Source organism: Charadrius vociferus, unplaced genomic scaffold (assembly GCF_000708025.1).
Source record: "Charadrius vociferus isolate BGI_N301 unplaced genomic scaffold, ASM70802v2 scaffold231, whole genome shotgun sequence".
NCBI lineage: Eukaryota > Metazoa > Chordata > Aves > Charadriiformes > Charadriidae > Charadrius > Charadrius vociferus.
The window spans coordinates 684,620-698,525 of record NW_009647211.1 but is presented as its reverse complement, the minus strand read 5'-3'; positions in this window follow the sequence as shown (position 1 = coordinate 698,525).

Below are 13,906 nucleotides of genomic sequence, written 5' to 3'. Positions count from 1 at the left end.
ATCAACAGTACGTGAAAATGCCGGTATAACCCTGATATTCGGGTTATACTCTAAAGCATGGGAAATATTGAAAAGTATTTCAAACTACACTATTTTTCTTTCTGTTCAGAAAGTACCTTCAGAGGATGGTATGAAACATCTGTCACTGAATCTATGCACTGAAGGAAATACAGTATAATTTAAGACTCTATGTTTCCACCCCAGTAAGAGGAAATTAGACGCTTTAGGGTTTGTTTGTTTGTTTGTATGTCAAATATGTTCTTTCCTAATGTTTTCCCTTGGGTTGTAAGATTTGTATAGAAATTGTGTGTAGGCTGTCAGTCACTGTCAGTATATATCTAGGCTTTAGTCTCCAGATGTCATTTATATTATCAGGGCAAATCTGTACATATTGAATTGAAGTACTTCTATTTAGATGCATATGTCATTACTAGTCTGAGGTTTGGTAGTTACCCTGGGGACAGCGTTTGGTCTTTTAGGTCTGCCTGGATCGTACTGCCGGTGTGAAAACAATTGTGTGTCAAGGACCATTAGGTCAATGTAATTTCTTCTGCCATCACAGGGAGTCTCATATTGCAGTATATCTTGTACCCAGAGAAATCTTTTTGCCTGTAAAGTTTTGCCACTGCTGACAAACCCTAATGACAATTAGCTCTGCACTACAGTGAATTTGTCCAGAGATTTTTAAGTACATTGATAAGTGTGAACTTCCTTATCTTACAGTTAGAGAAACTGAGGCACAGGTAAAGCAACTAATTTGTAGGTAAAGTAACTAATTTGTCCAGCGGCAAGACCACTGTAACAAAGGAGATAAGGTAAGGAAAACAACCTGCAATAAAAACGTCCCTTATAGTATGACTCTCAGGTTCACACATCAGTCATGCTGCTCACTAAACCACACATCTAACTCTTCAGTTAGGATATTTTATTGCAGGTACCATTTATTATGTGTGGTACAGGAGACTTAACACAGGTCCATAAAATTTCCCTGGAAATCTATCATATATTCTATTCGCGACTACATATACCACAAAATCGTGATTGGTGACATGTCCTGTTGCAATTAAATGGCTCAAGCACAATACACTGTAAAAGTTTATTTTTGGTTTTTATCACGTAACCCAGCGAGATTCAAAGCCTGTGTAAAGAAGCTACCACCCTCCGAAGGCTGCAGGAGGCTGGACCCCATTGGGCTGAAGGAGGAGCAGTAATTCCATGCATCTGGACCACTGGCCCTCTCTGTTTTGCAAAAGGAAACTCAAGAGTAGGGATGTCAGTGTCATGGGGCACAGTGGAGCAATAGTCAGGGTGGTCAGTCAGTTTGGTGGTCAGGGTGCAGTCGGGAGGATCTGCTGGCCCTGGTGCACCAGGAAGGGAGACCTTGGGATCCAGACCGGAATTCGGGTCTATCTTTATTTTACGCAGAACCTTGTAGCAGGCATTTGGGAGCTGTATAGCCAGTGTGAAATTACCCACTATGTAAACATGCCTGGCAGCAGCAAAAGCTGGATGTAGGCAGCTTCAAGCAGACTCAAGCCCTAAGCCTCTCCACTGCTTTCTGTGCTCCTACGGAGAGACCGCTGTTCCTCTGCCTGCCCCATGTTTGTCAGTGTTTTAACATTTAACAAACATCCCTTAATGCTTGCAGAGCACTTTGAAACTGAAAAGTGCTTTCTGAAGTGGTTAAATGTCATGATTAGTAAGGAAAGTACTGAATTGCTCTGCCAAGCAGGCAAAGGACAATTTTCCAAAAATGAATTATATGTTGATAATACCACGGTAAAGTTCCTTGTTGAAAGTGAGAAAGCCCATACTACTGCGCTGGTACTGTGATTAAAACTCAGGACAATTTCATAACCAAGTGCCCAATTCAAGACTTCCCACTTTTAGCTGAAAGTTTTTGTTCTGTAAAAGTCTAAAGATATGGAAGAAAATTCTAGAAACTTGTTAAAACAAAACTTTAAAGAGAGACTCTTGGTAGAGAATACACAAATGTAGGCTTTTACTCCTCTTTTATAAAATATTCCTCCAAGACGCTGTTTCTGAAGAGTGGTACAGTAAGAAATTTGTAGTTTCACATCATTTTGATGTCAAACCAGGCAAAACTTAGCAGATATAAAAACATAGGCTTGTAGCCTTTATCTGCAAGTGCTTTGGGTTTTTTCTTGGCTTTTCCAGCGTAGCCTAGTTTGCAAGTAAAACTGAAAATGGAAGTACTTCTCACAAAATAACCACTGGGAAAAGGTGAAATTGTCCCTGAATTTAAGCTTTACATTTTATTTAAATAATAAATAAAAAAAAAATTACTCCATGGAACATTCCTCAGAGAGGGCAATAATCTCTTTTGAAGACAGCCTTGTCTTTTTACTCTGAGTTTCTCCAGAACCTGGTGAAGTTTTTACATGTCCTGGTGAATCTCTTCAACATGTAAACAATAATTAAAAATGTGGAGCCTCTTAATCAGAAGAAGGTAGAGGTTGAAAAAATCTCAGATTCACACAAAACCAGGCTGAAATTTGAGAATAGCCAAGGGAGAGAAAAAACATTGTACCTCAGCTGTAGGCTGAAAGTCAAACAGGACTGTTGAATCCACCAAGTTACACCAAATTCATTCTTTTTTCTTCCTTCTTTAGTACGCACTAGTTATAAAACTTCTAATTTAGAAAATGATGATAAAAGTACTGTTAGCTCTACTCCTTGTTTGTGTTCAGAGAGTTGCTGGTTGCATTATGTGAGCAAAATACTTTTTTTATTTTTCCATCCATACATGAACATAGCTGGGAGAATGGGTTAGGTCCTCTTCTGACTTGCTATCAACAGAGTAGTTGGAAAATTGACTATCTCAGAATCCTTATTTCTGGTGACATGTAAAAAGCAAATTTTCACTTTCAAGTTCCAGGAACTTTTCAGAGCCAGCTATCATAAAATGTTTTAATGTTACTTGTAAATGGCCCAAATGAAGAGATGATGAAGAGATATATAAAATGCCCATGAGACCACACATTTTTCAAAGTAGAACGAGGCTTTAAATGAATTTGTTCACTTTCTTTACAATATGAGCCTGAGTCATATCATAGATTCAGCCTTCTCCTTCCCAAAACCAAGTGATGTGTGAACATGAATTATTGAAACTTTTGCATATTGCTTTTTGGGGTGTTTACAGTTTAATACACACAAGAGAGTATTATTCTCCAATGCAGAAAGCTGAGCAATTTCTATTCTTATTTATGCTTGTGCAAATACGAAAAACAACATAATTAGTTATAGCATCCATTTCGCCACCATTCCCTTCAACTTGTAAACCAGCTTTTTATCAGGAATTTGGAACACTAATGTGTCAATTCCATTTGTTCCCTCTTGCTTAACTACAAGCCACCACATACTTATGAGATAGTTCTAACAACGCCTGAAACATCACATTGGAGATGTATCTTGTTTTCACAATTACAAGAATCAAAAGCACCAAAGTCACTTCCATTCCCGCATTCTTCAATTGTACTTTGAAACAGTTGTTATGCTATTAAGTTTGTCAGGAACACAGATTTTATAAAAATCTAATTCCAACAAATGGAGACTTTTTTTTATGAGTATGCTTTCCTTCTGTGACAAAGTAGTCAACAGAGTTTAAGTCAACTCATAATGGAGGTAAAACTTTCATACTCTTCAGTATGTTAGGACACAGAAAAGGTAAGATAATTACTCGTTTATAGTATAGCACTAGTGGTTTCCATTTGGAAGCCTGCATTTGGATGAGATAAATCCTGTATCAAAGAGATGATACTATGGCAGAAGAAAAGTGAAAATACCTTTTAGGCTTCTTTTTAACTTCAGCTTCTGTGTTTTTTTCTTGCAGGCACTTCATTTCAGGAGCCAAGATGAATTTTTCTTTTGATAAACTGATGTGTACAAACTATGATCTACTTGGTTTGCTTTTAACTCCATTGCACAGCTAAATTGCATTTTAATTTCTTGCTTTGTCTGCCTTTAGCAACATTTGAAGGTCCGAAGTCAGCCTAAAAAGCTCAGAAAGGGAAAGAATGCATACACATACTCATGATTGATGTTGATATACTTTAAAAAACCAAACAACCTCAATGAAAAATAGATCAAAACAGCTTACTCCAATGCCATAAAACAGGGTATTTGTGGAAATCAGACTTCCCATTCTTGTTTGAGTCATCCAAACACCAGTGTCAACTTGACACTGTAATGAGTCAAAAAGCACATCTAACATCTATAAAGTAAGCTTCATTTCAGCAAACAAAATCCTCTCAGTCTTTCTATGTTTCAACAAAGTAGCTTTGAAAACATAAAGGTGTCTGACAGTCACTTTTGTCCAGTAAAAACTAATGCATACCAAGAAAGACCAGGATACAGCCTGCACCTTACTTGCATTTGCCAGTGGAATACTTAAATGATGCATCAATTAGTTTTTAGACATTCAGAATTTGATTTAGCTTTCATTGATGAGAATAGTACAACTCTTCAGGATTTCAGCAGAGGGGGTTTCTAAGTCTTAGCAAATGGAGATAACAAAAATTTGCATAGAGCAGGAAAGCCATAAACTGTCATGAAAAAAAAAAAAGAAGTTATCCTGGTCAAGATTGAGAAACAGATCTACAGGAGATACAAATCATCCTTCAAAGCCTTCAATGGATGTAGCACTTACACAGCAAGTGAGAACTTGGTCATTAGCCAACAGCGAAAAAAACCCAATAAATGACATTTCAGCAAAAGCAATGCTGGGAACTCCTTCCTCAGTGAAGTCAGAAGCACCGGCTCGGGAGTACTGCATCTGGTTCCAGGCACCATATTTGAAAAAAAATACAGTGATAAGCTGGAAAGAGTTTGAAACAGTCTTAAAAAAGGAAAAAGTGACAAAGGGTTGAAAGAACACTAGATTTCATTTAATGTAAATAGAAAAAAAAGACATGTAGTGTAGAAGATTAAGGTAATTTTCCTCAAATAACTGCATCTTTTTAATAAAGAAAATCCTGACCATTTGTTCTTCCTGTGTGTCATTGGCAGCACAACAGATTTCAAATACAGACGATAGATTGTAAGGAAAGCTGTGCTAGAGATTAGCAAAAACTCAAACTCTCAGGGAAGGAATGCTCTCTGTGACTTGTGGAACATCCTTCCCACTGGAATTTCTTTCCCAACAGCTTAGGCAAGCAATTTAAGCCATGGCCTACATCCATATTTGCCCAACAGTAGGGAGATGGCTTCTACAGTCTTTTTGACCTCTAAAAGTGCATTTCTGTAAATCACAGTACTTTTAAAGCTCAGACAGAGTAATAGTGATAGAGGGACAGTCAGGGCAACTTAGGGTTATGAAAGACTCAGCTCAAGCTTTTTCTGTCCCCTGCACTCTACCATACCTCTTCCAGTCCACTCTACAGCACCCGAGAAAACCAATCATTTCCTTCCAAATTTGCTGCATTGCTGGCTCTGAACCTGTTTGACAACTCTCCTTGCTTCTGAAGAGCAACCTGATGCTTGACTTGACATTGTAATAATGTCATCTTGTTTGAAACCCATCTTGAAGCTGCGAAGTAGAAACTTGACTTTGCAATGTTGGAAGAAAGAACCAAGTCTGTTTCCTTGCTATGCTGGAAAGCAGACGTCCTCAGCCACCCCACTCATGTTTTGGAAAGACACGGGTGTCTGAACGTGACCCTTCGTCAGCAAGAGTACATGCTGGATGGGGCCAAGCCATGATTTCTGAAATGTCATTCTTAACTTTTGTGGGATGTATTTAGGTGAACTATTTCCTCATACAAATTCCAGAGCAAGGCTTTACATTACCTCTAGTAAACCTGCCATACTTCGCAGCTTCACAGATGTGATTTAAGTAGAGGCTTAAATCAGGTAGACAGCTCCTGAGCCACCGTAAGCTGGCACTGTTCCCTCTGTCTGCACCTACTCACTAGCGACATCTTCAGAAAATGTTTATTCATTGCATTGTCACAGTAAAGTAGTATTCATACGTAAGAATATAGGTGTACATTCTGCTGGGAAATAGGGTTGGAAAACCTGGAAATACTCAGAGTGTGTGTGCGCGCGCATATATAAATATGTGTAGACAGACAGACAGATCCCAAGCTGCCCTGCTTCATGCAAAAAAGGGAAAAAAACACATTTTTTTCTTAAGGCATGGGATTTGCTCTTTCAGCTTCCTTACTCCCACTTGCTTTATTGCCAAGCTTAGATTAAACCAGAGATGAAAAGACTTGAAGGATTCTTATGATGATGGAGGAAAAATGTGTTTGTATTTCTCAGTTAGGAATAGGCAAGATCGTTGTGTTCATTCCGATGATGGTTCCCATCATGACTGAACAGGTTCTTTACTGTGTGTTTATGGCAACTCACTGCTATGCAGCATTTCATGACTTGCAGATTTTTAAGTGTTTATTAGAAGGATATTCAGAGCAAGATTTGGCATAAAGAAATATTGATATTATTAATAAAATACCAATTTCCTAACATGTATTTGTCACTACATTTGTAGTGACTTTCTCTCTTTTTTTTTTTTTTTTTTTTTTTTTGTCACTTTAAATGCCTTTTCTGCTTCACATTTTTTTTCTAGGCAAATGACTTGTGGGTTCTTACCATTCAATTAACAGCAGACTTCATATGTGGACACTTTGCAGACATATGAATAATATAAAAATATGTATGTGAGAGACAAATCTGTACACACAGACACACACACTTCAGTTAAAAAAATATCTTACACGATCATAATTAGATCTTGCAGCCAGTTTTGGGATGCTATCGAAAAGCACCATGGTATATAATCTTACTTACAATAAAATACATGCTACTCTGTCCACAAGAGTGAACTAAAGCTGGAGCTTTCCCTATGACTCTGTAACACCTCATTCTCCCTGGTTTATCAAACCTGTATCTTCTGCTTTCACAGAGGTTTTTACGTGTCTCCATACCTCTTTTCCCATAAATTTCACAACTCATCACTGCCATCTTGTGGGAAAAATTGTGCATTATTAGTTATTCATAAACAGTGAAGAAAACTCATTACATACAATTTGTGTTCTGAAGACATTGCTAGCAGTTAGCTGAAAAATATTACTTCATATAGAAACCAAAAGTCATAAGGTTCATATATTTACCATGAAATTAAAAATCTACCATGAAATTAAAAAATGAAAATACTAATTTCATAAACTTCTAAACGTTTGCCAACACCATCAAAACATTTTGTTCTCAAAGAGAACATTCTTTTATAAAACTTTAAAGGCAGAATATTAAGCATATACTAATATAACTTATAATGTATAGACTTATAACACATGAAGATACTCCATTATTTGAAGCAAAAGCTGTTTTGACGTTCATTAAAAGCTTTGACATAAGAAAATTGAAAATATCTTAAAAGGCTTTAATTTCTTGTAACTTTTTTGTCAAAATGGGAAAAATTCCTACAAAACATTTCATTTTCTCACAAACTGCATCCATCCAACCATGGATTTTTTTTCCAAAAAAAGTTCCAGCATGTGCTAAAAATTGATAGGCCTGTTTTAACACTAACAGAACAAACTTTATGAGGCCATAATTTCAAAATGTGCAGTGTTTCATATCAAAGTATGACATCTTTAAAAAGTGGTAGAATTGCTGTGGTGGGTTGTCCCTGGCTGGACACCAGGTGCCCACCAAACTGCTTTATCGCTCACCTCCTCAGTTGACAGGGCAGAGAAAAACATGACAAAAGGCTGGTGGGTCGAGAGAAGGACAGGGAGATCACTTACCAGTTACTGTCATGGGCAAAACAGCCGCAGCTTGTGGAAATTAATTTAATTTATTGCCAGTCAAAAGGCAGAGTGGGACAGTGACAAATAGGACCAAACCTTAAAACGCCCTCTCCCCCCTTCCCACTCCCCCCCACCTTCTTCCTGGGCTCAACTTCACTCCTGATTTTCTCTACCTTCCCTCCTCGAGTGGTGTCGGGGGATGGGGAGTGGGAATTGTTGTCAGTTCATCACACATTGTCTCTGTTGCTCCTTCCTCCTCAGGGGGAGGACTCCTCACACTTTTCCACTGCTGCAGCGTGGGGTCCCTCCCATGGGAGACAGTTCTCCATGAACTTTTCTGACTGAGTTCCTCCCACAGTTCTTCACGAACTGTTCCAGCATGGGTCCTTTTCACAGGGTGCAGTCCTTCACGAACAGACTTCTTGAGGGTGGTTCCCCCATGGGGCTTTCCACGGGGTCACAGGCTCCTTGGAGCATCCACCTGCTTCAGTGTTGGGTCCTCCATGGGTTGCAGGTGGATATGTGCTCCACCATGGACCTCCATGGGCTGCAGGCAGACAGCCTGCCTCCCCATGGTCTTCACCACAGGCTACAGGGGAATCCCTGCTCTGGCACCTGAAGCACCTCCTCCCCCTCCTTCAACCACCTTGGTGTCTGCAGAGTTCTTTCTCTCATATCCCACTCCTCTCTCTGATGCTGGCTTTTTTTTTGCAGCAGTTTTTTCCCCCTTCGTAATTATGTTATCATAGAAGTGCTACCACCATCGCTGATGGGCTCGGCCTTGGCCCAGAGGTGGGTCCCTCTTGGAGCTGGCTGGCATTGGCTCTGCCAGATATGGGGAAAGCTTCTGGCAGCTTCTCAAAGAAGCCACCCATGTAACCCTGCCACTATCAAAACCTTGCCATGCAAACCCAATACAATTGCAAAAATACATTGTGATTTAATAAAAATAATCTTCCTTGTCACCTCTTCCAAAATCTGCATGATCACAAATATTTTCTAGACCATGCAGATAAGGGAAAGATAATATCCTCATGTTTATTTCAAGGTTAACAGTTGCAGTATAATGAACTGGCTGCCCCCTCACATAACGCAAGAGTTATTGTACCCAAGCTACGGTATAACATCATTCTGGTTTGTGTTAGCTGATGTACTGCTGCGCTTCATGAATGTTCCAGATCTACTCAAACCTACCACAACCTTGTAGAGTCTTTGCTGTGATGGTGCTTACAGCAATTTTCTTTCACAATAAAGGTTTGATACTTTTTGGCAATAACCAATAACCTCATCAGGCTGTGTCGTAATAAGCAATATTAAGGGGTAGTACTCTGTTAGGAATTTGACAGATTATGGTTTTTCATGTGTAATGTTTTTTACTTTTTATAATATTACTTTTCCTGTCTTATCTGGATATTTCTGAATATGGGCACATTGTTCCTTCTGGAGCCTGAAATGAGACATCCAAGTCCTTTAATAAGACTTTAATGTCCCCCTTCCCAGGAAACATAACACCCAAGCTTCATCTGGAAAGGGATGCCAAAGTCTTTCTAGTACAGTGTCCTTAAAACACCACCTAACCAAAGGACAACTAGATTTAACATAAATCCAGAGCCCCAAAAAGTTGATGAAGTCCTTAAATAGGTTCTGGTCTGCTGGAAGAATGGCAAGATTTGATAGTAGAACTGAGAGTACATGAAATCCTTGGACACACACTGTCAGGCAGTGCAGTGCCTACAGCAGTCACAGAAGAGAAGGAAATCAGGTAATTTCCCCTTCCAAATGCTGGAGTCAGTTCTCCAGCCACACCAGAAGGAAGGATTGTTCTGCCTAAGAGGGTCTCTGGAAATGCTAATGCCTGCGAAGCAGAAAGGTAAAGAGATTCCTCGAGGTGAAAGTTCTGCAAACTTCTGGCTTCACATCTTCAAAATGGATCCAGTGATGCAAACACTCAAATTTTGAAGAGTTTAACTCTACAAACCAAGGTTTCAAAAATTATTCTTTTGATTGTCCTACTGCTCTAACAGCCTTGTAAAACAATGAAATAGTCTCCTGATAGCTGTTACACATCTAAATTTAATTTCTGGTTCTCAGTGGGGAAAAAAATCATTTGCCTTCCAGAATAAAAAAAAGCACAAAAGACTGTAAGGGAGGCATATATCCAAACTGCAGGTAAGTGTATGTTGGTAGCGGTTTCTCCTCAAAAGCTCTAAGCTCAGTAATGTTTAATATACCTTTCACCTTTGACGATCTTCAAATCAGAACTAAGACTACATTACAATCACAAAAGTTAAAGAACTGTGAGATTAATTAGTTTGTGAAGTCCAGAAACAGAAACATGTAGGAATGAACAATGAATCAGGCAGTGTTCGATGCAGCTTACCTGTCCTGATACCCAAAATAAATAGAAGCACATGCTACCATGTGGATTTCTGGGTAATAAACACACCCTCCAGACCAATGTCTATGCAATGAATGTGACCATATTAGGCAGAGAGGAAAGCCTTGAATTAGCACTATTTTAGTGTTGCTGGGAGGATCTATCAACACATAAATTATTATTGTTATTTACGGAATTATAGGAGAAAAATCCCTTACCAGTCTAGTTGCATTACATCAGGGTGTTTGGAACCCATATTCCAGGCCTCTTTCATAACACATACTAACATCAGTGAAATGACACGCTTGGACTAAATACTGGAATGACTGTAGTTGTGGTGGACAATCATAACTACACGGTGTAAGTACAACCTGTTTTGAGGGAGGCCAGTCTCAGTGCTAACCAGAAATTCTCACTTCTTTTAACAGTCTTTAATATTTATATATGTATTTATTTGCAAACAAATAATATTTAAAAGTCAAACAACAGAAAAAAAAAAATCCAAGCAAAACATCCGAACATAAAACACAACTAAATACTTTAGGTAGAACAGGGGTTTTTTTTACACTTTTTTGTAGCTTCATCACCCAACTGGAAAGCTGATGTTTTGCCCAACTTTGGAAAAGTAACACATTTAGTATGAAACAGAAACCATGGTGCCTGGCAAGCTCTGCTTGTTTCTTTCAGAGCAGTAATACTAAAGGGACAACAACAGCAGTCCCATGCAAGCCATAATGTAATTTCAAATTGGTTTGGGAACTGTTCAGCCCTAGAGAGCATACCTCAGCCTGACGTGCACCTACGTTAAGAGGTCACCTTCTGCCTGTAGGGTCTGTTTCCATATGCCTATGCTGCTGGCTAAGAGAAGCCAACCCAGAAGTCCAGGGTGGATTTTTTTTTTTTTTTTTTTTTTTTTTTTTTTTTTTTTTTTTTGCCAGGGAAGGCACCATGGCAACATACTGAATCTGGAGGGAGCAAATTAAGAAGTATGCATCTTTAGCTAAAAGTTGCTGTCTCACCTAGCAGGACTGTTTCCAGGGAAATATCAATGCAGGCTCTAAGCTGAACATTTCCTGCTTCGTATGCTTTAATGTAAATACAGCAGAGTCACAGATGTTCTGCCTTGCCAGCTGCATCCTGGCCTCCATTCCATGGTGGAGAACTTGGGGCTACTGGGTTTTGGAAAAAACCTTTTGCAAGTCAGCAGCGGTGAAGAGCACTTCTGGTTATTGTTGTGTGACTAGTAGACAGAGCAAAATGTAAGGAGAGCAGCAGCTAAGCAGTGTGCCACAGACACTGTCCTATCGAGAAAATGAGAGGAAGCCACTCTCTGAGGGCACTGAAGAACACAAATGCTCAGAATAAGTGAGTAGACATCACCACTGGACATGGAGCTTACTGATGGCTCTCACAGCAGGTGCAAAAGAGGGTGTAGGTCTCTACAGCAGGGGATAGGCAGACAGAAAAGTCATTCAGACCTTCTCTGTTGACAGCGAGGTTTGATCAGCTTGGCTGTCTTATGTGATTTCACTCTTTCTGTCCAGCTGACAGTTGGTTTGGAGCTTGGGAGAACAGGGAGATATTTGAAAGGTTGCTCCTGAAAGGAGCAGATTTTTTTGGAGCTCCACCCATCTTCTTAAATGCATTCTCCCATTTAGGCATGCATTAAAAATGAGCTCAACAAGCGAAGTTTTCTGGTTGGCTGAATGCTTTTGTGGCTGCTGCTGCAAGCTGAACTGGAACTGTAAAAATGCTGCAAGCAGTCTGTGGTGTTGCTGTATGAATTTTTCCCCTTTAGAGGACCAGATGCAACAGTGTTCTCTGTCTCTCTCTGCAAATATCTTAAACCCAGCTTAAGTGGCCTGAAAGTCTAGGTTTGCAGTTCACCGGTTTTGTCAAAAAAAAACAGGACCTGTTGCCTTAATCTTAGGTACAGCAGATCTTCCAGCCATGTGATTTAGTCATGCTTAATGTATGACAAATACAGCGTTTCCAGCAGATACACAAAGAGAGCAAAATTAAAGTGACCTTTTATGTTGGCCACTGTCCCTCATGCAGAAAAATGAGTTTTCAGTGGCCTGTGCAGCATTTTGCTAGCTGTCCACTTTGCAGACAGAGGCCTCTCTCTTCTTTGAATCAGAAGCATATTTAAGTCAAAAGAGACTTTTCAAATCCTCATGGCTGTGGTGCATGGTGCCTTCTGGACGTGAACTGCATGGAGAGCAACATTAGAGGATGTAAAGATTTCTGGATTTTCTGCCATGAAAAGGCAGGCAGAAGCACCTAAGAAGATGATGGAAAGGGTGTGATTTGAGGAAGGTCAAAGATAAGACACTAAGTGGACAAAGCAACAGTAAATTTGGAATCCCTCATGTGCCTTTAAGTCTTGAATTACACCCTTTAGTATACACTTTCTTTGCTCCTGAATGGAGGTGGATAGAAATTAGTAGTTCCTCTTTGCACAAGATATTTTTAAGATTATAAAATCCACCCTTTCTTCTTTTGCGCTGATATGAAATTAAAATTTTTCTGTGTAATGTTTAACAGTAGGATCAGAAAAAGGAGCAAACAGGAGTCATTGTGCAATTCCCTCATCTATCTTGCACATTCTTCACGAACGCCCCTTACAGTCACTTCCTTTCTGGCCCACTGTGCATGTATTTATATGATGTGGAAAAATTCCAAGAGTGTACTTGTTGTATAGAGCTTCAGCTTCTGATAAACTGTCACTTCCTGGGAAAAGAAAAAAAAAAACACGTTTATTTGGAATATAGCCCAACTCTTCTGTGTTAGAAACACAAACAATGAAGGGAAGAATAGGAACATAGAGTGTCTTTGCTTTTTTCCCTCCAAACTTCTCTTTGAGCTTGAATAAAAATGTAGTAATCACCATCAGAATGGAGAGAGATCGTTGCCTTCTACTTACACACAGGACAGGTCGAGAGCTTACTTCTGCAAGTCTCCGAGCCTTTGCCATTCGCTGTTGTGTTGTGGCACAGCATCTTGGAAGTAGCTGCCTAAAAGCTAAATGATTCAAACAATTAGCCAACAGAAGAGCCAGCTTACAAAGAGCTACCCAAGGCCAGAGAGCAACTCAGACAAATGATCTGTTCACGGGCACATATTAGAGCGTGTTTCTCTGCTACTGCTGAATGAGCGTTCACCAACTACTCACAGCTACGGTGGGGTGGGCTATATGGTGGCAGACACTGGGGTATTGCTTTACTAGTAAACCACTATCACCAGTGTGGCAACATGGATGCAACTGCTTGGTGTGCTCTCATGTGCACGTGCTCTTTGATCTATCCCACAACTAAGTCCATGTGTCAAGAGTTAGACATTTGGAGAAAAAGCGGAGAGTTAAAGATTAGACTTGCAAATCTCAAAGTACAAGGTGTCAGTCTAGTCATGTTAAAACATCTGCTTAGAATAACTCACACAGTAACTGTAGCATATTATAGAGAGGAATCATGAATATGCAATCAGAAAACAGTTTCAGAGCCTGATCACCATCTCTGTCAATTATAGCAGTCACTTTCTGTAATGTTGCCTTGTCATTTTGACAGTGATTATACCTTTACATGATGTATTGCAGATATTACGCTTCAGTTGTTTACAAATAGAACTGTATCTTACACTTTCACTATAAAAGTAGGACGTTTTAAGTAAGAAAAACACTCCTCATAATAATTCTTCCACCTAAGTCAGTCATGCAAGACTGCAAGAGTTGCAGCTGACATAATCATCCTCTGCCACA